Source organism: Artemia sp. Qi Xiang Cuo, unplaced genomic scaffold (assembly GCF_049724085.1).
Source record: "Artemia sp. Qi Xiang Cuo unplaced genomic scaffold, ASM4972408v1 HiC_scaffold_22, whole genome shotgun sequence".
NCBI classification, from domain to species: Eukaryota; Metazoa; Arthropoda; class Branchiopoda; order Anostraca; family Artemiidae; genus Artemia; species Artemia sp. Qi Xiang Cuo.
This window is the reverse complement of record NW_028297431.1, coordinates 2,908,941-2,923,708: the sequence shown is the minus strand read 5'-3', so window position 1 is coordinate 2,923,708 and position 14,768 is coordinate 2,908,941.

Sequence of the window (14,768 nt, the reverse complement as noted above, 5' to 3'; positions counted from 1 at the left end):
AAAAACATCTTCTAATTTTATTGCTATTTAGCTATTAAAAACGTATTTGTGATTTTACTCCCCAACTTTGATTGGTAAATTCGCAAAACATTATTATTCTTTATTGCAGGAACTAACTAGTTCTTTTGCTAGTTTTCTTTGAAATGATTGCTTTCTATGAGTACTTGTATCTTCACCTTTTTTATTCATTTAAGATTTTATCTTCAGACATGTATCTTAAGGCACAGAAGGGGATAACCATCTCTTTTGACTACGTTAGAAAGTTCATACCAACGAGAGGCAATTGAAAATAGCGCAATCAAGGAAGTATCCAGGAGATGGGGGGTACCGTGATTGAAATCCCACTCGTTAAAAAATTTCAACTCGTTTGAAGGCTACAAACCTGCATATAAATAATCTTTACCTCCCCACTGAAAAAAAATTCGGGGCACTCCCTTGAGTGCAATTTCGGAACTTGGATGTGAATTTATACCACGATTTTTTTTTGTAATATTTTTCAGCTTCTTTTTTTTAACATTAGCATGTAATTTATTCTACTTGAGTTGAAGAATACGTATATTATGTACTATTAATATTTTGGCAAGTGGTCTGTCTTTGGCTTTGAAACTTTAAAAACTCAAAAGAAGGTATCGATCTTTGCTGAATTTTCCTCCTACTTTGATGATAAGTGTGAGGAATTGGGCTTAAAGTTTCTTACGAAAAGTTATATGACCCCTTGGCTGGGCCTTGCTTACTTTTCAGGCATATTTTTTCTGAATTTATCTTATATAGTTCAGCTCCGAAAATCTCCATAATATTAATTTGCAGATTGCTATTGTGAGGCTGGAGGGGTAAAGGTCAAACTATGATCTTAAATTGTTTAATTTGTCGAAAGTTTCGCGTAATCATTTCCCAGATATTTATTATTTTCGACTTAAGGACATATGTCTAATCTTTAGGGCAAGGGTCAAACTATGATCCATAATTGTTTTATTTTTCGCAATTTGTGTGCAACCTTCTTCTTCTTCTAATTCACAGCAGGCGGCTATTAAGTTGGTACTATTTAGCCCTCTTCTTTTTGCTTCACTCTGTGGGCTACAGAGCTACTGTCTTGGTTGTCTCTTATTTATTAGATATTCTCAGATATCTTTCAGTAGATCTTTTGACTCAAGGAGTTCCAATTTAAGATGATAGATATCGATTTCTGTGCTCTGTGTGCAGGTATAGTTGGCTAGGCTCTTGGCTGATAGTGAGATTTTGTGGTGTTTGAGGCATTTTAACAGTTTACAAAGCAAGGTATGTGTTGCAGACGTCAGCATATTACATTCAAATAGGCAATGGTCAATTTTTTCATTATTCACGTTACAATGCCTGCAAAGAGGGGACAGGGGAATTGAACCACTTGAATTAGAAAGCTCATATGAGAATGCAAGGAAATTTAGTCCATTTGTTCCAGAACGAATTCTATGATAAATTTTAGAAAGATACTTATTGGGAAAGGGGGAAAGGATAGGATTAATCTTATTAAAATTAATATCTGATTGGCTCCATTGATAAATATCTCTAATTGGGATTGGTCTCCCACTTGGCTGGTCAATATTTATAGCATTCTTTGCTATTTCATCAGCCTGATGATTACCACTTATGCCAGAGTGGCTAGGAATGTACTGAAAATAAGTTTTTATGCCACTTGAAGGAAGATTATCAATAATACTGAGACAATGATAAGTGTCAATGTCCAACTTATATTGAGGAGCTGAGGCCAGCAACTCAAGGCTTGATAAAGAGTCAGAATAGATGATAATATTATTCGAATTTGCAATCAAAGGTTGGTTTTGCTTAAGTTGTTCTAATGACATGATTATGGCATTTAACTCATCAGAAATTATAGATAAATTATTAAATAATCTCTCGCCCATTGCAATTTTCAGGTGAGGAAGGAAAACACCACTTGCAACCTTCTCATTCATTTTTGACCCATCAACAAATATTTGGAAGTGATTTTTATAGGTAATTGTATTAAGTTCTGCAAATTTTTTCTCGACAAAAGCAATGGGGGTTAAATCTTTATTCCATTTTGAAAATTCAGTATTTATTATGGGAAATGACCAATTCCATGGAGGGGATCGGGGGAAAGTAGGTGCAATAGACTTTGCTGGTACAGGGAACTTCTTTTGAATCTTGGCATACTCATCTGCAATACTTCTATACATGGCTGGATTTCTAAACCAATTATGTAATGTGTGTGAGCTATTTGATTCAATTTTTGTAAGATGTTTTGTCAAGAGATAGCTACGTCTCTCCCTTATTGTTGTTAATCCACTCTCTATAAGCAGAAAATTGGTGCTTGTAGGTTTTCTAAGACCAAATATCAGACGTATTGTATCATTTTGTGTTGTTTCATCTTTTTGCATCTGGGTCTTTGCACATGCACCATAGACGATGACCCCATGGTCAATATGGGGTATTATATGTGATTTATAAAACTGGAGTAAGGTTTTCCCCTTACAGCCCCGGGGTGTGGAAAGAAGTCTTTTTAGTATATTTGCTTTTCTATAGCATTTTTTATTGTGTTTGAAATGTGGAGGTGGAAATTAAGTTTTTGGTCAAGCATGATACCTAGGTAATTAATATAATTATCTTCTGGAATAGATGTTTTATTTAGAGTTAGTTTTGCATTAACATGGTTTCGCTTCCGGTGAAATTGGATTATTTTTGACTTGGTGGGTGCAATGGGTAAATCTGAATGTTGAGAGAATTTTTCAAACTGGAAAAGTGACTTTTGCAAATTTGACTGTGCTATCTGAAAGGTGTTGCTAGATGACCATAGCACCAGATCATCAGCATATTGTAGATTCGTGTGGGGTAGGTTCATGTCCCAGAGATATAGGGCAAATAGGAGGCAACTGAGGACTGCTCCCTGAGGTAGGTCTTTGGTTATTGTCTTTTGGGATGAAGAGGCTGAACCAACACAAACTATGAAACTTCGCACTTCTATGAAGGATTTAATAAAGGATACTAGCTTAGGGGGTACTCCAAGGTTTGCAAGTTTATTTAAAAAGGATTTGGTGGTTCAAATTGTCATATGCCCCTTCAAAATATAGGAAAGCTGCCACTAGGACATTATTTTTTGAGAAAGATTCATTTATTGCATTTGTTAGCAAAATGAAAGCATCTGTTGAGGAGTGGTGTTTCCTAAATCCATTTTGAGTGTGTGGGATCATATTTTTTTTTTCAACAAACCAGAGGAGTCTTTAATCGATCATTTTCTCTATTATTTTCCCCATCACAGGTGTAATCATTATGGGCCTATAAGACTCAGGGTTATCATTTGGTTTATTTTTCTTTAGGATTGGTAGGAGGGACGAACATTTCCATATATTGGGGAATCTAGAAGATGCCCAAGCGTGATTATAAGAATTTAGCAGTTCTTTTTTGTATGAAGGTGTGAGATTCTTTATCCATGTAGGGTGTCTATTGTCATAGCTGCTGCTAGTTTTGGTCCTAATATGATGTATTGCATTATTCAATTCCTGGATTGAAAATGGATTGGTTATGTACTCGGATCCTGGGCGTGGTTGGTAACTTGGGTTCATAGGAATTGTGGACAGTTTGCTTTGATTATTTGATGTTAGCTTAATAACAAAAAGAGTTGCAAATAGGTTAGCTTTTTCCTTATAATTGTCATAGTGGGTATTATTATGTATAAGCTCATACAGGAGTGGGTTGGGGGAAGTCTTTTTTCCACAGATGTGGCTTATGACTTTATGTATAATTGGCTCATGTGTTTCTCTGGAGAGATTATTTGCAAAATTATTCCAGTATTTATATTATCATCTATTATAGTTCTTTTTAGATTTGATTCTGCTTGTAATTTTTTTAAATATGTAGTAGGTGATGGTTTTTTATGAATGCTGTCCTATCTGCCTTTTTTATTCTCCATTTATTTAGGCACTCATTTGTCCACCATGCCTTAGGAGTTTGTTTAGGGAATGTTTTCTTAGGTGTTGTCTTGGGGATAGCATGATTAGCTGTATTTATTAGTAAAGATGTCAAGGATTCAGCATGTGTGTAAACTGTTGTGTTAGAAATGCATGAACTTTGGGTGAAACTTGTAATTTCATCATTTAGCTTTTTTTGGAACATAGACCAATTTGCTTTAGTGTTGATATATTTGGAGGTATGAGATAAAGTTTCAGCAGGTTCATTTTGGGAGGAAACTATAGCAAAGTGGTCAGTACATAGACTATCAATTTTATTTATGTAAATTTTGTTCAAAAAATTTAATGACACAATTTGTAGGTCAATTGTGGAGAATCTGCCAGTTTTGGGGTTGAAATATGTGTTCAGGTTTGGAGGGGTAGCAACAGCTAAATCATTATTATTTGAAGTCATATGCTCAATAAATTTACCAGCTTTATTTGCTGGTTTATTCGCCCACAAAAGGTTGTGGGCATTGAAATCACCACAAATAATGATATTTTTTTTAACATATTAGAATTATTTATATAATTAAAGAAATCCTTGGCATCTGTAGTTCGACCATTAGGGTTATAAAAGCTTATTATTTAGGTTTTTAAATTATTCAGCCAAACACTGATACCAATTACATCAACATCATTTGTAAGATCTGGAAAATTGATGCCACAAAATTTTATATTATTATCAGTTAATAAAGCTACACCACCTCGTTTTCTCTCTGAAGATCTATCCTTCCTCAGGATAGAATATCCCAGAGACTTAATTTGTTGATTTTGGGTTAAATGAGTTTCCTAGAGGCAAGCAATATTAATGGAATTATTATTCATAAATGATATTAGTTCATTTAGCTTATTTTCTGTGTGATCTTACATTCCATTGGAGTATTTATATATGTTGTGTTGTTGATTTATTCTTCATATGACTGTGTATCAATGTTCAGCTTTGTTAAAAGTAAAGCGAGATCTTTTTTGCTTGAATGAGCATATCATCTGGGATGTAGATTTTTGCCAATTCTGCAATAATTTTTGTTTTCTGTAGTTGATGTATGTTCATGGCCTGAACTGCATTACAGTTTAGAATTAATAAGCATATATTTGGGGATTGCATTTTTGGTTGTGCAGCCTGTTTGTTAGTTACGGGTTTGATTCCGGGTAGTGTTTCGGTATTGTGCCTTCTCGGGAGGGGGGGGGCAGGCGGACCTCATCTCTCCGGACACGGAGGCTTGTTGGCTTGGCGATTCCTTCGGATCGGGATTCGAGCTAGGGGGCTTAGAAGATGGTGTTTTATCTGGGGGGCTTGATGCATTGGGGGCATTTGACTTGGGGGTTTTGGTTGGTTTCATAACAGGCTTTATTTGTTATTGTTGGGCAGCATTTGCTTCCATTGCTGCAAAGGGGTATTTGATGGCCTTCTCTGTTGATATTTGGAGTGTTTGAGCTCTTTTCTTGTATGCAGGGCATAATGATTTATTTGTAGATTCATGTGGGCCTTTGCAATTGATGCATGTAGGCTGAGTGTTGTTGCAAGTTGTCAGCTCTTTAGGAAGGAAAAATTTACAATTACTACACTCTTGGAGAATTTCATTGCATTTGTTTGTCGTGTGTCCCAGTTTGAAACATTTCTGACACTGGATAGGTTTACGCTTTTACTCCTTGTGTGGTTTGATTTGCCCAAAGAGGAATGATTTTTCTGGAACATAAATTTCTTCATTAAGTTTCAATAAGGATCTACTGGTTTTTAAACCATTGGAAAAAGTTTTTCCAAGTTGGGTAACATCCTCAACTGGGATTGTGTTTCCAGCCCTATCTGAGAGGCCTTCTTTTAACTCCTGAGTGGATATCTCTGGGGGACTATTATAAACTACTATTTTTGTTGGTGATTGTTTTGGGTTCCAATTAGATGCAATAATTGGGGAATTCAGAAGGGATTTTAGGTTAATTATTGTATCTGCTGATTTCTGATCTTCTACAACTATTAGCATAGATCCATCACGGTTAATGTTAAGAGAGAACATTGATTTCAGCAATTTAAAAATTGCAACTCTTATTGCAGTGATAATTTTTATTTCAAAGGGGGTAGTGGGATTAATTTTAAGGTAAATTCCTAATTTTTTGGAGGGAGGATCTTGGGCAGGGAGAGGGGAAATGCTTTTAATTGGGGATATTTTTTTTCCTTTTTTTAGAGCTTCTAGAGAGGACCTCTTGAAACACATTATCATCATTTATGGTTACATTAGCCCCTACACTTATCATTGTCCTATTCTCCGAATTGGAGCTATCATTAGAACTTTGAGATAGTGTGTTTGACCAGCCAGGATGGGTATCTTTCACTATGACACTTTCACTTGAATTCGATTTGGGATCTGTGGGGACTTTTTTTTTTGGAGGACTTCTAAACATTGCAAATTGGAAAAATCTTTAAACACAAAAATAAAAATAAAAAAAGAAGGGAAAATAGAATGATATGAAACCGTCTGCACTATACTATGGGGAGGATAAACAAAATAGTATAGCCCTGAGGATGAGTTGAGCAGGATTGGTTTGGTACAACTGCTGATTAGAAGCGATAATAATTCACAAGAAAATATATTTTGATTTTCTTAAAAGGTTGCTGTTGCTTTTGTTTTCTCAGGATGTTTTTGGGGATATCTTTTTGGGGATCTTTTGGCAACCATTTCCTAGATAAATATGAATGTCGTCGTAAATATATGAGTCTAGTTATTCTTCTTCAATATAACATTAAATCGTAAGGGATGATCGTAATTTGAAGTGGTAATTTTGTCTTGTGTTCTTCTGTCTTTATAACACTTTTAAAAAAAATAAAATTGTAAAATGCTTTTTTTTTGCGTATTTCAGTTATTCATTCTCTCGGGTAATTGTCAAGATTCGTATCTGTCTTGACTAGAATCAAATTTTATCGGACAACCCATTTTCATGCAATAAAAAAAGCATCCGTTTCTGGAGAATTGTTGCAAACCTGGATTGATTAGCTGAGCTTGATTATTTGCAATCACAATATAAATAATATGAATTAAATTTTTTTTTTAATGTGATAATTTTCATTAATATCTATCTGTCAATAAATATAAAACTATTTAACTTACCTATTTGTTGTTTAGAGATATATTTGCTATTCGTCTGAAGAAAGTATTTACTTTACTTCACTTCCCCCTTGGAAAGAAGGACTTGTAAATGTGTCCCTTTATTAATTTTATTCTTATAAAGAAAAAAGTTCTCCTTTTTACTTTTCTTGATTAGCCTATAGTTTAGGTGTGTCTTCTAATTGAGCCGTGACAAGAAAACGGAAAAAAACAGGCATCCAGTAAGCTCAACATGATGTTTACATTTTTCATTGCGCGCACGCAAAGGCTAGGTATGAATCTTGTGTGGTTTAAGATCTGTGTTACTTATTTTTAATGGAGAGTATAGCCTTTCTCGCTACTGTATATTCCCTTTACTGCGGCTTCTTCTAAAATGAGTTGAAATTGTCATATATTCTTGATTTCAGTGCTACCTAGAATTGGATAGGTCCTAAGAGCTCATTTAGGCCCAGATTTAAAGGAATAGTGTCAAATAAAAACCTTAAATTTAACTGTTACAGATCATTTTCTGAACTGCTAAATCTTATACTACTGTAAAACTTAGTCAAACTTTTTGAAATTGAACTGATCTGCAATAATTGAAATAAGCCCAATTTCTTCGCTTGGCCCCCTGAATAATCAAATATTGCTCAAAAACCGAAAAAAATTGTCGGAACAACTTCAGATAGTAAGGTATTCGTGGCATAGACAATAAAACCCCACCTCAGTGGCAGTTTCTATCCAAGATCTTTTGGGGATACACGTAGAAGTTCTGAAAATAAGTTTTCATTTGATATTTTGAATTAGGAGTGCCGAGAAATTCTGAAAAATTTTGCATGTAGGGGTACTGTCGGCCTGTGATGCCCCCCTGCGTACTTATCTGGTTCAGCTCACGAATAGAAGGCCCTTGCTCAAGGACGAACAAAACCATCTTTTTTAGTCCTAGCGATGAATATTACGTAGTTTCACCAACCGTAATGGCATATTCATCAACTAGAGACTGTCATCAAATTGGTCCACACTTTCCACTTTAACTTAAGAGGTCAGAACCTAACTAATTTAACGGAGTAGAATAAAATCATCCAAAAACGGGGAAAAAAAGAAAATCAAACGCTACAGTTAGCAAGAACTTACCACCTTTGATGTATTTCTGTTTGATGTTCCACATAGTAAGCCGAAAATGACATTCCATGTGCTTTATCCGTATCTAGACAAGTTTCTAAGTTCAGAGCTAAGCTCTACACAAAACCTAAGAACAGGAAAAAAAACACAAAATGGCGGGTTGGGTAAGACACTTATTGTGCTCATTAAATGATAAATACATAAAATTCAACTAAGGGTTTAAAATCCTTAAAGATGCTAGAATATAACTTTGGGTGTGCACTTATTAAAAGCTTATTTAGCCTAATTCGTCACTTTAAAACAGCAAGATAAAAGAAAAAAACACCAAAGACATGGAAAAATACACAAATGTATAAAGTATATAGAGCATAGTGTCACATAAAAACAGTGCTTAAGTCTTTATAAGTTTTGAAGGTTGCAAACAATTTAAACAATGATGTAATTGTATCTTAACCATGCAGGTATTGAAACTATACAGGTACAATATACATGTATTTTCTCAATACGGTATTACTTTTTCATTCTATTGCTACACAAGTAAAGTCAGAGTTATCAACATCGTACAGTTTGTGCGAACTTTTGAGTTTAAAGCACATGTTTATTTTCATCTGCTATTTTTTTATGTACTTGTGATAACTGTCGCAACTTTTACCTACTTCGGTTTAGGACATATAATTTTATTAACACAGGCAGTACCAGAGATTTGTAGATTTTAGAACCTGGCAAACTCAGGTTCATTCTTCTTGGGCTCGTTTAAGAGTCCGGTAACGATCAACAGACCCTGTTGTCTCCAAAATTCTTCAGAGGCATGCTGCCCAGTTTCGGGAATTCATCTAAACAAAGAAAAACCAACTGAACAAAAAGAAGTAAACTATCTACTCTGAACGGGAGAGTGAGTCAGCATTTCTGTTCTGAGTTCCAGGTCGGCTACGGATGTCGAACTGGAATTCTAAGAGTACTAAAGCGAAACGGTTGAGCCGTGCGTTGTTACTCCTGGAAACGTTAAGCCATTTCATAGGATTATGGCCAGTTTCGACCCAAAACTTTTGACCATGAACATAAAAGGAAAAGCTCTTTATTCCCCATTTCAACGCCAACGCCTCTTCCTCAATTGTCAAATAGTTTCACTCTGCTGCGATGAGTTTCCTGCTTTTGTAAGCTCTTGTATACTCGCTATCATCGCAATGCTGGCTCAGAACAGCTCCAAGCCCAATATTCGAAGCGTCCGTCTGCACCACAAAATCCTTGTTGAAATCGGCAACCCGTAAGACACGGGCTCTCACAAGCGCTTGTTTCAGCTGTTTGAAAGCTTCCTCTTGACGGTCACCCTAAGTAAATGAATTTGGGCAGGGCTTCTGTAGCATCCCTGTGAATGGCACTGCTAGACCAGAGAAATCGCGGATGAATCTCTAATAGTAAGCAGCCATACCTAAACAGGAACGCAAATCTTTCTTCGAAGTGGGTGACGGGTACTTTTGGACGGCACCGATCTTGCTCTCGACGGGTGTTACCTTGCCACTACCAACAATGTGTCCCAAAAACTGGACTTCTGATCTTCCAAAGCTAAACTTCTTTGGGGGATCTTCAGACCTGCTTCCGTGATTCGTCTGATGACTTCTTGTACATGAACAAGATGTTCCAGCCAATCATCATTGAATATGATAATATCGTCCAGATATACTCTCGCAAAATGACGGCAGTCCCGTAGTATTCGGTTCATCAGACGCTAGAATGTTGCGGGCGCTTCATGTAGACCAAATGGAAGAACCCAGAACTCATACAAAAAAGTAGACTCGGTTTCAAAAGCTGTTTTCTCCATGCTTTCTTTGGTAAGTTCGATCTGCCAGTAGCCCTTTGTGAGGTCGAGAATACTGAAGAATTTCTTGTTTCCCACAGTTTCCAAAAGCTCATCTATCCTCGGAAGTGGATAGCCCCAGGAAAGCTTATCCTCTAAATTTCAGCCAGATCAGACAACGTTAAAGGGGGGTTGTGGTGGGAAAAATTAACATGGGCTAATATAGGAAAACGAGGTTTTTCGTAAATGTAAATTCAGGGGATAATTTTTTCGGTCTGAAAATATCAAAAGTCCCTAACAGGTCGAATTCTGCTTCGAATGAGTCCTCTTTCAACCGGATCCGTGGCCAACTGTGGCCTGTAGGCGTGGCTAACAAAAAAAAAGAAATGATGATGATGAATTTTAAGTGGCTATATTTGTTTTTTTGAAAACAGGGTAGGAGTGATCAGATTGAGCTAAAATTTCGAGGATAAGCTCCCGGGCCCTAGGAAGGCTTAACCTCTTAATTTCAGTCCAATCAGACAACGTTAAAGGGGGGCTGTGGTGGGAGGGTCCAAACTTCCGGCCCAGTTTACCCCATGAAGATAAAGTCGGAGGAGGATTAAATTTTGCAAGTTTCTTAGTTTGAGCTTGGGCTACAAAATGCGATTACCGCCGTCTCTCTGCGACCTCTAGGACCTGAAATCGCTTAACATTGTGGTGGGTCGCCTCTTTATAGAGGCACAAGTGTGCCTCCTTGAAATGCACAAAAATTAAATTATTCTTTAATTTACCAACAAAAAAGACTGCGTCAATAAAAACAAACTGCAACAAATTTTCAAACTTGTTCGATGCAACATATTTTTCCAAAAAAGTAAGGGAATAAATGAAACCGAAGATGAGCAAAAATAAAGTAATTTTCCAAGCATAAAACCGCCATAAATTATTTTCAATAAATAAATGAAACCAAACACCAAGATAAATTACCAAGAACCAGAGAGAACCGAGCACAATTTTTTACTATACTAAAAACTATCTTTATTTCAAGCAGTCGTTTTATTTCCCCTAGTATAAAAGAAAAAAAATGTAAAAACAAAACAAAAAAAAACCACCATAACCAAAATTACAGCAAAATAAACAAACACATGAATTTGGATTAAAAGTTTAATATACACATTTATGTTCATCCCCGAAATTCTGAAAATTTGGATTAATCGAAGATAAACAAAATATGAAACATTTAAAACGTTTTCCGTTTTCAGTAAAAAATTATGTTCTGGTCCTTAGAAGCTAAGAAGGGGGCGAGGGGTATCACCCATACTCTTCTTTATTCTGCTTGTTTTGAGTTTGACTCGGTTGTCGTAATTTCTGTTCGTTTAGGGGTTTCGTTGATATATTACTACTGCTATTACAACTAAAAATTCACCTCCGCACCAAGCCACCTGAAGCCAACAGAGCTACAAACAATTCTCCTTCATTACTTAATACTCAAAGCCTTCTTTTTTACACTCTTCCAAAAACTTCCCATTTCCTTTAAATCTTTCCTTACTACATACTCCCATCCCGTTTGAGGACAATTTTTTTCGTTTGACGCTAGACGGTTGGTCGAAAAGGACATTTTTTTAAAGCGATCTGTCATCCTTCATCCCTAGAACGTGTCCAATTCATCTAATCCTTCCTCTCATTACAGCTCAATAAATCAGAATTGAACCATATTTTTTCCTTAGGCTTACTATTTGAGATACGCTTAGTCAGTCAGATCCCCAAGACAATTTCTCTGAAAAACATCTAGCAGCTCCTCGCCTGTTTTTTTAGCGCCCCTGCTTCAGAACCATGCTTGACCTCTGCCATTACCGTATGCTACAATATTCTAATCTTGGTGCGCAAGGCTTATCTTGTTTTTCTTCCAAACTTTTTCTAATTATGAAAGAAACAACCTTGGCCTTGTCTGTTCCACTTTTAACATCTTCATAGTACCCACTTTCTTTACTAATAATGCTACCTAACTATGTGAAGCAGTCCAATTGATCGACCTTCTCGTTCGCCGGCATCATCTGTTCACTTTCACTTATTTGTAGTCTCAGCTTCTTAGTCTTCTTAACGTTAATTTTCAAACCTATTCTTTTCATCCTGAACTCGCGAAATCTATAAAAGATGATTTTGCTAAATTATTCATCCGGGATTCTTAAATAAAACAATAATTTAAGTAGAGTTAACTCTTACTTCCTCATTCGATTCCATGCTCTCTCATTGTCTTTACTGTGCTTCTTAGGACAAAGTCCTTCAAAATATTCCATATATGTGGGGTTGGAGGGTTTTTATCTGGTTGCAAGAACTAGATACCCTGTAACCCTGTTTAACTCCTGATATAATACAAAACCAACAACTAACCTCATTTCCTACCTGAACAGCAGCAAAATCCATTTAAAGTGTTTAAATGGCCATTGGAGTAACACTCAGGCCCTACATTACTTGACAAAATTAATAATAATATTAATAGCACCAATGTATCTATTTTTTGTTCTCGTTTTCATTGGGTGTCATTACCTACACGATGACCCCCCCCCCCCAAAGGATTAACGGTACATAGTCTTGGATCAAATATTTTGTTGACTATAATTACGTGACGCATTATATATTCAACATTGAAATGGTTTTCTGAACTGATTTCATGGAACTCAGGAAAACTACTCTGTGTAAGTAATTACAGTGAGTTTTTGAAATTAGACATTATTATAGGGTTCGTTAATGGGGTTAAAATTTCTTTTGTAAATTAAATGATACCACCGAATACAAAAGGCATTGAGGAGTGTATTCACCTTTTTTTATATAAGTTCTCATTGTCTCAATACAAGTAATGGAATCATTCCTACATTAACCATGATTTTATTTGGACTATGATAAAAGGCTAATAAAATGTCCTTTCTACCATTATTCTTCTGTATCAGAGGAAGCACAAATTGCGCTGCCTAAGTAAAGAACGATGTTGGCCCAATGTATTATTTTTGGTTCTTTAGATCAGGGCACTTCGTATCAAAAGATTTGTCGTAGAAACTTCGAAAAGGACTCATTCGATTTAAAATTGAAAGGGTTTGTGCACTTGTTAATAGTCGAAAGTGATTGGAGGGCAACTAAAACCCTTCCCACGCCCACCATTTCCCCAAACACAACCAAGCAAAACTTTGGGATAGCCATTTTGTTCAACGGTTAAGAGGCCAGCTCGGAAATTATGTCTTTGAGGATACCCCCCCCCCAGAGCCCTCAAGGCAAGGGGTGTAAGTTATGTCCCAAGGGCATATAAGTTTTTATAGAAAGTGTTATCGTAGGACCTTCAAAAAGGACTTATTCAATTGGTAATTGAGAGAGCTAGTGCTCTTATTGATAGTCAAGAACAATCGGAGGGCGAATGCCCCCCCCACGTCCATCATTTCCCCAAACACATCCGATCAAGATTTTGATATAGCCATTTTGTTGAACTTAGTTGAAGGGTCAGGAAATTGTGTTTTAGTATGACAACCGCCCCACAGCTCTCTGGGCTAAGTTTGTAAGTTATAAGGTTTTTAAAGAAAGCGTTGTCATAAAAACTTAAAAATGGGCTCATTCGATTGGAAATTGAAAGGGCTATTGCCTCTTTTAATGGTCGAAGATAATAGGAGGGAGAATCATCCCCCCATGCCCATCATTTCCCCAATCATTTCCGATCAATATGTTGATATAGTCATTTTTCCAACGCAGTTGAAAGGTCTGGAAATTATGTCTTTGAGGATGACAACCCCCTCCCCCATAGCCTTCAGGACAAGAGTCATAAGTTATGGCCTTGGAGCATATAAGGTTTTTATAGAAAGTTTCGTCGTATAAACTTCAAAAAGGGCTCATTCGATTGGAAATTGAGAGGACTAGTGCCTTTCTTATTACTCGAAAGTGATCAGAGGGCAAATGACCCCCCCCCACCCCATGCCCATCATTTCCCCAAACACTTCTAATCAAAATTTTGAGAAAGCGAGTTTGTTCAACGTGTTTGAAATGTCTAAAAATTATGTCTTTGAGTATAACAAATCCTCCCAGCCCTCAGGGCAAGGGTTGTATGTTATTCCCTGGGGGTATATAAGCCTTTTTATAGAAAGCATGGTAATGTAAACTTGAGAGGGGGCTCATTGGATAGGTAATCAGACGCTCTAGTGCTCTTTTTAAGAGTCAGTGATCGAAGGGCAGCTACACCCCCCCCCACACACACACACGTCGTATTGTCCTGAAATGCATCTAATAGAAATTTTGAGATAGCCATTCTATTCAAAATAGTCTAAATATCATATAACAAGGCTTTTAGCGTTAAAACAAACCCCAGAGATTAGGGGCAAGGGTTGCAAATTATACCTAGGGGGTATTTAAGGTTTTTATGAAAGGGATGGTTGTCTAACTTCGGAAGAGGCTCACTTGGTTGAAAATTGGAAGTTATAGTTACTTTTTTAGTGTAAAAATGGATGGAGGGCATTTAGCCCCCCCCCCTTCTACAATCCCTCTGTTCACCAAACGCATATGATTAAAATTATGAGATAGCGATTTTTTTAAAACTAGTTCAAAGAACATATAATAATGTCGCTAGAGATGACAGAATCCCCAAGCGCTCTGGGGATAGGGTTGTAAGTTATTTTATGAGGGCATATAAGGTTTTTATTAAGTGGGCGGTCGTATAAAAATCAGATGTGGCTTATTTGATTTGAAATTATGACGCCCTTTTTAAGAGTCAAAGTAATTTGAGAGCAAACAGCCCCCCCCCCCCATCCTCCACGCTCAGCATTTACCTTAACACCTCCAATCAAAATTTGAAGATAA